Source organism: Bos grunniens, chromosome 4 (genome assembly GCF_055505025.1).
Source record: "Bos grunniens cultivar Pamir isolate PY7600 chromosome 4, Bosgru_T2T1.0, whole genome shotgun sequence".
Classification (NCBI taxonomy): Eukaryota; Metazoa; Chordata; class Mammalia; order Artiodactyla; family Bovidae; genus Bos; species Bos grunniens.
The window spans coordinates 83,610,239-83,619,239 of NC_141168.1; the positions used below are offsets into that span (position 1 = coordinate 83,610,239).

General features: G+C 37.5%; 1 long non-coding RNA gene across 1 annotated transcript; it reads right to left on the reverse strand.

Moving 5' to 3' along the window:
• Positions 1 to 1,902: 1,902 nt before the first annotated feature.
• LOC147374451 (uncharacterized) lies at positions 1,903 to 3,294 on the reverse strand. Its single transcript, XR_015163256.1, has 2 exons — positions 3,111 to 3,294; positions 1,903 to 2,980 (listed from the first exon to the last, which is right to left on the reverse strand). It is a non-coding gene; the product is annotated as an uncharacterized LOC147374451 (long non-coding RNA).
• Positions 3,295 to 9,001: the final 5,707 nt, after the last annotated feature.

Here is a 9,001-nt window from a genome sequence, read left to right on the forward strand (position 1 = left end):
TGGAAGTATGAACAAAAAGACACTAAGTCATAAGGTGAAATGATCTCTGTTCAGTTCCCTTCAAGTTTCAAAAAGTATTTGCCCACAGCTGACTCCAAATGAATGATTTTTACACTAAATTCATGTAACTTTTTTTCTCTTTTCCTTCTATGCCATGCATAGAATTTTTAACAAATCTGCCTGATATCCCAAACCACAGAGAATTAGAGACAAGTCTAACAAAAAAATATGAGATTAAATCAAATGAAAATTCTCTAGTGACAAGAGGCGGCTCTGGTTTAATTTCTCTAAAATAAAACCCAAAGGCTGGAAGCATGACAAGTTCAAACTGGGCAAACAAGAAACATTATGTTCAAGCATGTAGGAGAGACTGGGACACAGTCTCCCCGAAATCCCCATTCCTGGGGTATGTAGCAACTCAAGACGGTACTCAAACAGGGAATTTCGTCCCTAAGGAGCAAAGGATTTGAACCCCACACTGGGCACCTTCGCTTTTAAGACCGGCACCTGAGAGACAACCCCCGCCCCAAACCTCTAGCTTTGAAAATCCATGGGGTTTGTGTCCAAGACATCCCCCAGGCAGTAACAGGCTGAGAAGGGACTCGCAAACTGCCCGCAGGCTCAGATTCACCCGCCTCATGTCCAGCACAGTTGTAGCGGCTCATGCAACCAGGCATCAGGAGAAAAGAGACTCATTTACTTATATATAAGCAGCCTGAGGGGCAGGTGTCAACTTAACACGTACTTCTAAGAGCTTCTGGATGCCCACCAGAGAGGACACCGGGGCGCCACCTTTGGTGTCTCCCTCTTCCTGCTCTAGCTCTGGAGTGCCATCGTTTTCCCTGTTTTTGTTTTGTTTTGTTTTCTCTCCTCCCCACAGGTGTCTTAAATTTGTAAAATATTTGATTAATTTATTGAATAAATTCCAGGCCTGAGACTTCCCTGGTAGTCCAGTGGCCAAGACTCAGAGCTCCCAACGCAGGGAGCCCTGTCTGATCCCTGGTCGGGGAACTAGGTCCCACACATGGCAACTAAGAGTTCACAAGTCGCAAGTAAAGATCACGAAGTCGCAAGTAAAGATCCTGCGTGGGGCAAGGAAGATCCAGATCTCATGAGCCTCAAAGACCTCGTGTAACCAAATAAATAAATCCAGTCCCGTTTCTCTTTTTCTTTTTTCCTTCACCTCCACATCACCTGCAGGTACTTTTTTTTTTTTTCCTTTTTTCCCCCAAGGACACATCTTCCTCTACTCCCACCCAGTCATGGGCATCGTAAAAGTTTTTGTTTGTTTTTAGGTCTGTCTTTTCTTCTTTTCCTGGTCACCTTCCTGTAAGCACCATCCTCCCACTCCCCCTGTGCCTTGCTCCAGAGGTCCTGTATTTCCTAGAAGGGAGCTTTTATACATGTCTGGTCCCTAGGTTCTGCAGCTGCTGCCCAGGGGACACTCCTCAATGGCCTGGCCCTGGTGACCAGCGAGTTTGCGCTCCTGGGTCCCAAGGAACTATAACAATGGGAAAATTTGCTCTTAGCAGGCTACCTACCACCTCCAGGACACTGTACAGGTGGCCAACTGAAACAGCCCAGTCTTTCTGTGCAAAAAGCCTATTTGCTTATCTAGGCTTTGGCCTGAGGGGCAGGGTTCTGGTTTGGCATACACATAGGGGCCTACAGAATGGCTCTCTAGAAACAAGGCTGATGGACACCATTTTTGTGCTCTCCTTCAATCTCACTCCAGCTTGCTAGTGTCTCCTAGAAAGTAGTTTATACCCTTGTCTGGTGCCCCAATTTTTGTGGCTGCTGCCAGGCGACACCTTACCATGGCCTGGCTTTGGTGGTAAAATTTCAGATTTGGGGGGAGCACTAGCAAGGCTTTATATATGTACTCCAATTAAGACATTCAGATGTTACAAAATTATGGTATTTAATGTGTTAGGCCATTTTATTCAGGAGTTTCTAAACTGTCCTCCCACATCCTAAAACTTGTCTCAAAGATGTTTCAGGAGTTTCCACTGCAGGCAAAGAAGGGGTGAAAGTGACAGGGCTTAAGGAACTCTCTGGACCCCGACTTTTGCCTCAAAAGAAAAGACCCATTTTATGACTTCTGACATTGAGCTTTCCTGTTGAATTTCATCCAAAGAAATAATGTGTGTCAGTTTTGGATCTCTAGAAAGAATATACCAGTACGGAAATAAGAGTGTAAAATACTGATTAGGCAAAACACCTGTAAAAGATAAATGTGGGAGAAGCAGGAATAGATGGCATGAGGTCTCTGAATCCTCAGAGAAGCAGATGCCAAGGTTGAATTTAAAATATCAGGATTTTACAGTGGAAATTGTGGCCTGAAAGAAAATGGGCAAGGATCTAGATAGGGCTGGAAGAGCCTTCAGACCATAATGAAAGTTCTATCTTAAGGGAAGGAGGGGCTTCCCAAATAGCACTAGTGGTAAAGAACCTGCCTGCCAATGCAAGAGATGCAGGAGGTGCAGGTTCGATCCCTGGGTTGGGAAGATCCCCTGGAGAAGGGAAAGGCTACTCACTCCAGTATTCTGGCCTGGAGAATCCCATGGGCAGAGGAGCCTGGTGGGCTATAGCCCATAGGGTAACAAAGAGTTGGACACAAATGAAGTGACTGAGCACAGCACATACAGCAAGGGAAAGTGAGAGGGAAAGTTGAGTGGAGGCATCTCAGACAGATGTGCAACCATTAAGAGAAGGTTGACAAGGTCTTCATGGAGTCTGCAAGCTAAAGTTGGCCTTCAGAGACATGCTGTGGCTTCCAGGAACGGGCGTGCCTTAACATCTGTCAGTCATTAGCAGGAAACATCCCACAGCCTTGCAAACTTGGCAATGGATGTCAGAGCACAGCAGATGGAGCCCTTGGTCCATTATTCTCCCTGCAGTTGGAAGTGTGTGAAGGTCATTCTCACAGCTGCCACACGGGAGAGCTCCAGACCACCAGACCACGATGTTGACTTGATACCTGTGAAGAAAGAGAAGGAAGGTGGTAGGATTGAGTGGTTAACAGCCTCAGACTACAGTACAGCTCTAAGAAACTCCCACCAGCCTGATGGAGAGACTCTGAGTAAAGACTTCATGATAGAAGAAATTACCTTCATAAAGGCACAAATGACAGTTCTTAAGTCATATCCTTCTCAGTCCCTAGGAGCCCAGGAAGAAAGTGGCCTTGGCATAAACAGTGCACCAGATTTTAAAGACACAGCAGTTGGGGCTTGTCAGCTAATTACGTTGGAGAAAGTTCTTTTGAAGAAAGATCTGGGTGGTGCATCTTCATGGCTGCGGAGAATTTCATGTGAAAAAACTGTTTGCAAATAATATATCTAGTAACTACTTCATTTTATAGACTATGAAATTTAATAACTGAATGAAATAGCATTCCAAAGTCATTTAGTTAGCTGTTTTACAACCAAGACTAAAACCAAAATATCTATTTTCTACCTAGAATTGTTTGCATCATACCTTCATGTATTTCCAGAATTCAGTTCTACAATACAGCAAATTATGTTTCTTTTACTTTCACCACAAAAACCTTCAGATAATGACAGGATGAAGAGGAATCACAATTTGACTTGCACCCTTTCATTTCTTTACAAATTTTAAAATTGTTAATAAAATTCTCAGTCAGAAAGGACCTTGAGGTCAATAACAAAGAATGATTTATTTGGGTTTTGGCTTTTCTTTTTTAAATGAAATTCTGTTGATTTATAAATGAATAAATAAAGTCATTGTTGGAATTAAATTGTCTGACTTGGTCTGAATAGTGAATCAATGTCTAATTGAATGAATATCAAAGACACTGCTCACTTCTTTGTATGCGTTCATTTTCACATACTTGAAAATGCTTCTGTTGAGATTTCTTGTTATCTGTTAACAAAAAGAGAGTCATAAAAATCACTCATCAAGAGTCTATTAACCCATGTGACTCTTCAAGCCTGCTTCTGAAATACTGAAATCGAAATTTTATGAAAATACAGAATTTTCTTTTTTCTATCACTTAAGATAAGTAAGTACACAGTACGCCAAACTTTCCACAAAGCATATCCAAGAGATAAAATTAAGTTAAAATGGTGAATTTTGGTGCTTTTATATCTGTGATATTGAATCTAAGAAGTTATAAAACTATGGTCTCTGTCCATATTTTCATCTTTCTACTAAATTTTTTAGTTGCTGAATATTATAAATGCTATATGTTTATTAAATTGGCTTTCTTTTTGTATTTCCTAGGGAAATGTTTATAATTTATTGCCAAAACATATAATATCTCTCCTCTCCTATGAGAGAGATGCTGATTTACTGATTGCACACTTGTTGATGTCTTCTTACTTTTTTCAGAAGAAAACAGAATGAAAGAAGTCAGTAACATAAGCTAAAACTAAGAATAGCTATATCAAAAGTCAATGTTATTAGAGGATAATATAACATTTTTTTTCTGGTGTCAATAGCCTCAGAGTTATGGCTTAATACTCAATATCATCAAATGTTAAATACTGGGTGCTGTGCTACATACTATGGTTTTCAGAAGAAATGTAAGACTTTTTTTTTTAAGCTCACTAAAGGTTTTGGAGAAGGAAATGGCAATCCACTCCAGTATTCTTACCTGGAGAATCCCATGGACTGAGGAGCCTGGCAGGCCAAAGTCCATGGGGTCACAAAGACTCGGACCCAACTGAGCGACTAACACTAACGCTACTAAAGGCTTAATCACCAGTATCTCAGATCTAAAGTGAGCTTAGAGATCATCCAGTTTAATTTTTTTCCCGTGCATCCCTCTAGAAAACAGCTTGGGTCAGGAATAACTCTAATTGTTAGAGAACATCTTCATTGTATAGGCTATGTCCATCTCACCCACTGGTTTAATTTATACTCTGAGAAGTAGCTCCAAACTGTTTCAATCCTTTTTTCCATGTGGTAGCACTTTAATATTAAAGACAACTCTCATGCCTCTTGTCCTCATGTCTTAGCCACATAATTGTATTTAAATGTATACTAATATAACTTTCTTTTAAAATTAAATATCTCGCTACTGTGGCTTTCAATGCAGGCTGGGTTTCATTAAGTCTTGCCTAAAGGAAGAATGTTTGGAGAGCAGGCAGGAGTTTTTATTTCCTTGACTGTTTTAAAAAACAAGACTTTTTATGAGAATCAAAGAAGAAGGAGGGGTTTAGCTTCTTCAAATTCTTTTGGATTCCAGGGTGAAATCCCTGAGGAAATTGCAAGAAAAAAGGCGAGATGGATGAGCTTTAAAAATAATGGAATCAGATAATTAGATTTAATTAGGTCACCTCCTTACCATCATCATAACCTAATCTTTCATTTAGTGTTCTTATAGATACCAGGTGAAACAATGAACTCACTTTTGTAGTGAACAAACTGGAAGTCTGTAAAATAATAAAACAAACTTTAAAAGAAGAAAAGTTGTTATTGCAGTTACTTTAAAAATCAGTTTACATTTTTGCTTTCATGCATCCTGGTTTCCATTATGTAAAAATTAGAATGTATTATGTAAAACCTAGGCTATGGTGAATGGGATTTTACAATTCTAAAACTAAAACTATGATTTATGCTTTTAAATCTGCTTTATTTTAGAGTCAGGTCTAAGTTCTATAGGAATTAAATTTGTATCGGCATATATCTAAAATATTCTAAAAGCCAAGATTCACTTTCAGTCATGTTGGAATAGTATCCCTTCGCAAAATGACTATTCAAAATTAGCTTGTAGGAAGTTGAATTTTCTTCCAGATACACAGGAACTTGTGATAAAATTGGATATCATTTGCAAGTGTCTTTATGTAGAAAGGAACAATATATTTTGCCATAGTGTATTTTATACAAACTGCTCTAGATTTTGACTTTTTATTGTGTGTTGCCTTGTGGCAATGTTATTTAAACCAGTTTTGTGATAATATTATTATTTAGAACTTCAACCTAGTTAACTCAAAGTTTATTAAAGTGCACAACAAAAGTGAGATTTGCTTTGTTATTCTAGAGTTATTATGATTGTATATAAATTTGCCAAATCTCACTAGAATAGCAAAAAAAAGAATAAATGCTCAAATGAAGCAAAATTATTTTCTACATTATTATTCTAGCTTTCTACTCCATAAAATGCAAAATTACTCTATTAAAATAGCAACATTTGCACAAAATAAAAAAAATATTAAGCTAGAGACTGAAAATTTTAAATACATTCACTCCTATAGCTGTGTATAACATCTCCTATTTTTATTTTGCTAGACTTCCCCTTCATCATTCCTCTGGAAATAACACCCAGACTCAAAATAAGAGAATTGGCCTCCTCCATCCATGTGGCTGTAATGGGATCCAAAGTGCTGAATTCTGTTTTAAAATTTAAAGTGAGAATTTAACTCAAGCTCAGCCAGTAAAATTACCTTATTCTTCAAGCCACAATTACTGGCACAAGAACTTGATAAAATCTTCAGTTTTTAACACAAAATATTTTGAAAGAGACAATCTTTCTTTCCTCCAGGATGACTACCTGAACTGATGCAAACCTGGATTTTTTGGAGGCCATGGACTCCCAGGGTATGAAGTAAGTCTTTCTGCAGAAGCAGGAGAAATGAAGGCAATTTACAGGGAGAAGTCCAGGAGAGAGACAGATGACTGGGGACCTGAGAACACCATTAAAACTTGGGATTCTTTGATAAAAAGCACCAATAAATCTCTTTTTTCTTGCCTAGGTCAGGTTGATTTGATTTCTCTATTTTGCAACTGAAGAATCCTCAAAAATATCAGGTGAAGGAAAGAAATATCTTGCAGAGATACAGCAATGGCTGGTGACTCAGTCTGTTGGAAAGTATATAGTAAGACTTCAGTGAGTAAAACAGGAAATATGATGTTGGGGGGAGAGAACTAACAAGCCAAACCAATGAACAGATGATATCTTGTGAAAGGATGTGTGTGTGTGTGTGTGTATGTTTGCATGTATATCAGAGAGAGAAAGAGACAGTGAAGGCAAAAGTGGAAATCACCATATATGAATAGAAAATCAGTTGAATATTTAGTTTCCTAAAACTTCTTGTTAAAAATTTATTATCCTAAGAAACCATACCACTATTGCTGCTATTAATGCTATGGCTATTACTACTATTGCTACTACTACTAGCTAATATTTATTGAATTTTTTATATTCTAAAACCTGTATGTGCTAGGTCACTGATTTCTTAGGACAATTCTATCAAGGAGGTACAATTGTTATCAAACCCATTTTCCAGATAAGAAAACAGGGATAAATAACTTACTTCATGTGACATACATAGACTAAATGTTGGAGTTATGATCTGGATGAAACTAGTCATGCTCTTAATGAATAAATATTTACCCAAGAAGATACCAGAAGCACCTACACATTCTGGTGAATGCGAGGTAGAGGAACATTACATTTTGATGTTGTCAAACATACCTTATTCATAGTAGCCAACTGTCTCTTTTCCTAATACACCTGCATCAAACAGCTATTCATCTGGTAAGCTGTCTACAGTTTCCTTATTATTGCTTCTTGACAAGGTTGAAAAGTATTTAATACAATAATTCCAATGCTAAATGTTTGATGGGCCTTATGCAATCAAAATGTATGCATAAATATATTTCAATTTGACATACACAAGCACACATATATTCTATTAAATAAATGTGTTTATGGCAAAACAAAATGTTAAATTCACAGTAATTTCCCATGCAAATAATGTGATTTGAATGTGACAAATTAATAATGAATGCCATTTTCTTCACAAATATTAGTTCTGATGATTCAGGCTTCTGTAGCTAGAGCCGACCGACCATGCCATCTGGTGTACAGAGTGGGTGCTGCCATGAACAGTGAGACAACAGACTCATGAACCAGAAATCCAGTCTCAGAATTCAAATAATTTTACTTATTACATTCATTAGATGAGATTGAATGTTATGAAAGGATAAGTGTATTTCTTTTTCAGATAAGGAATGGAAGGTTTTAGCTGTTTTTAACAATAAAGGCATTGGCAATTACCTGTATTCATGATTTTATGTGTTAAGCCCTGATTTCCTTCATCCATTCTCCCCATCTTGCATCACACACATGCTTTTGTGGTATCACCTCAAAACCTTGTCCACTGATGAGGCATTATCTGTTCAAGTGATCATCCAGAAACATACCATATGAAAAGCAAAAACAGTAGGAAAAAAGTGAACCAAAAGAACATTTGATCTTCTTAGGAAGAAAACTATAGAGGCAACTAAACATTAAGGAAGCAGACACATTACTGAAAACTTCTTGTAAGCAGACTGAAAAAGCTCAAATAAATATACAAATATCTAATGACAATGTCATTAGTATGTGTAACAGATAAAATATTACAGAATATTAAAAACATATTAAATATAATTACATTAACACTCTCAGCGTAAATTCAAGTCTACTCATTACTTGTTATCCGCCTCAAAAATCCATAACAGTTCACTGTTAAAATGAAGTTTATTGTAGCACTCATCTCAAAGAATAATAGACTTAAACTGGATAAGAAACATAAAACAAAAGGACAGTTCTTAACACACAGTAAAGACTCACATATTTGTATTGAAAAAGTATCAGAAAGGGATATGCTGGACTAGAATGACAGCTCCAACCAATTCTCTTTGACTCAATCCTCCACCATTCATAGGGTCTAATTTGTTGGCTAGAATTAGTCCCATAGTCACACCAAGCTTCAAGGAAAGCTGTGAACTGAAATCAAGCTTTTTGTTACAAAAAGGAAGAGAAGAATATATATTGGAATATCAAACAATTGGTCACAGAGATAAAAGTACTGTTATTTGAGTCTAATTTTGAACTGTACCTAGTTTTTTAAAAAATATTTATTTTTAATAGATTGATGATTGGTTTACAATATTGGTTTGATTTCCATCATACATCAACATGAATTAACCATAGGTGTACACATGTCCCCTCTCTCTTGAATTTCCCTCCCACTTCCAGCCCATTCCCACC